This window comes from Microtus ochrogaster, chromosome 24 (assembly GCF_000317375.1).
Source record: "Microtus ochrogaster isolate Prairie Vole_2 chromosome 24, MicOch1.0, whole genome shotgun sequence".
In the NCBI taxonomy this organism is placed as follows: domain Eukaryota; kingdom Metazoa; phylum Chordata; class Mammalia; order Rodentia; family Cricetidae; genus Microtus; species Microtus ochrogaster.
This window is the reverse complement of record NC_022024.1, coordinates 25,319,370-25,321,393: the sequence shown is the minus strand read 5'-3', so window position 1 is coordinate 25,321,393 and position 2,024 is coordinate 25,319,370. Positions and strand designations below refer to the sequence as shown.

General features: G+C 40.8%; 1 protein-coding gene across 4 annotated transcripts in view; it reads left to right on the top strand.

The window, feature by feature from the left end:
* Dcn (decorin) overlaps positions 1–2,024 on the top strand; it is a 32,916-nt gene that overhangs the window by 4,690 nt on the left and 26,202 nt on the right. The window lies entirely within an intron of this gene.

Below are 2,024 nucleotides of genomic sequence, written 5' to 3'. Positions count from 1 at the left end.
CACACACACACACACACACACACACACACACACACACACACAAGCTCTTCTTAAATCGGTTCCATCAGTTCTGCAGTTTGCAATGAATCTCTTAAAAGTAAAGCCATTCTGACTTTAATAGACCTCCTTTTACAAAGTAAAACGTCTACCAAAGCCTCTTCTTGTAGTCTGTTTCCAGGGATTCTTTCTCTGTTGGTGCTTTGTTTGTTTGTTTTGTGTTTAGTTCTTGATTTGTTTTCTTAAGATGGTAGATACTAGGAATGCCTGGTCAGGCCTTTTCTCTTTACAAGGTCCAGGCAACAGAATTAAACATTACTAACTCGCAAAATATGCAGTTGTCAGAAACAAAATGAGTTGGGTTGTGCAACAGAAATTTATCTTCCAGATACACAAGTTCTCCCTTTATCCTCCGGCCTTGGTTTTCTTCTTCTTTGACAGTTTGCAGCCAAGATGCTTATGGTCTTTAGAAAATTTCTAAAGAAATAACTATGGCTATAGTATAATGTAAATATCCAAAATGCTCTGGGAGCATGAAACTCTAGCCTAATACACCAAAGACAGCTGGCTTATCCCTTTAAAAGTAAAAAATGGCCTGGAATTCCAAGAGGCACATGCTTAAAAGATAAATATGCAGAGAGTTTGAAGGCTCAGTGGTTGGGCCAAAGGTCAGTGAGTTTGATTCCCATGTCAGCTGTTTTTCCTTTCTTCCTCTTCACTTGTATATTTTCTTTTTTTAATTTATTAAATTTATTTTAAAAAATACCAATCCAAGTTCCCACTTCCTCCTCTCCTCCCACTCGCTCCACACCCTCCCTTCCCACCCCCATCTAATCCTCAGAGAGGGTAAGGCACATTGCTTTGTGGAGAAAGTCCAACGCCCCCTCTACTATATCTAGGTTGAGCAAGGTATACATCCAAAGAGAACAGAATCCCAAAATGTCAGCACATGCAGTAGGAATATCCCTGGTTCCACTCCCAGTGGCCCCTCAGTCTGCTCAGCCCCCGAGCCATACAACTGTCAGCCACAGTCAGAGGGGCTAGTTTGGTCCTATGCTTGTTTTTTTCCCAGTCGGGCTGGAGTTGGAGATTTCCCATTAGCTCAGGCAAACTGTTTCAGTGGGTGAAGCCATCATGGTCTTGACCTCCTTGCTCTTAGTATCATTCCTCTCGCTCTTCAACCGGACTTGGGAGCTCAGTCCAATGCTGTGGAAAAGATGATCCCAGGAACAGCATTTTGCTGTGCATCTTTCCTTATAAAAGGGGTATCGCAACATAGCAAGGTGTGTCTCTGAGAAGCCCCATATTTATTCAGGGCAATTTGCTAGCCATATTTTGAAGAGAAATGGCCACTAATATTAACCAAAGGAATACACTGTACAAAGGAGCTCAGAAAAAACATTGAAGTGGTTCAATATCAATAATTGAGAAACATTTATCTCAGTCATCTTCAGTACTGATGCAAACTGTACCTCACTTTAACCCTCCAGTGAGAGTGTATATGAATGCTATCCAAAGGCTATAGATAACTCATTGATCCGTTCATTAATCCGGCACATCGCACCCTATGATGGATCAGTGGCGTTTTAGGTGTGGAACTGTGAATTATTATCAGTTTCCATGGCTACGTTTTTCCATACAATTATCTTTGTCAGAGGTTTTAACAAGAGAGAGGAGGTACAATGTCCAATCTTGGATCAATATTACCTATATGTGATTTCAGTACAAACAGACGTTTTCAGTTTAAATGCTTGACTTTGTGTTCACCGCTAAGAGTTATTTGTGTTGATGTTAAACAACATTGATTCCTTTCCCAGGTGAGAAATTAAAATTGAGAAACTAAAGCCCTCTCACATGTTCATGAGGAAAGGCAAACACTTCTGGATGATGCACAGGGTGTTGGGCCTTAGTTATCTCTCTTCAGAGTACCATTGTTTCATTCAAAGCTTATGTGGGGCACAGAAGACTGAGAAAGTAAATATGAAATGGCCATAGATTGTGGCCAAATTCTTTTGCAGATTCTGTTG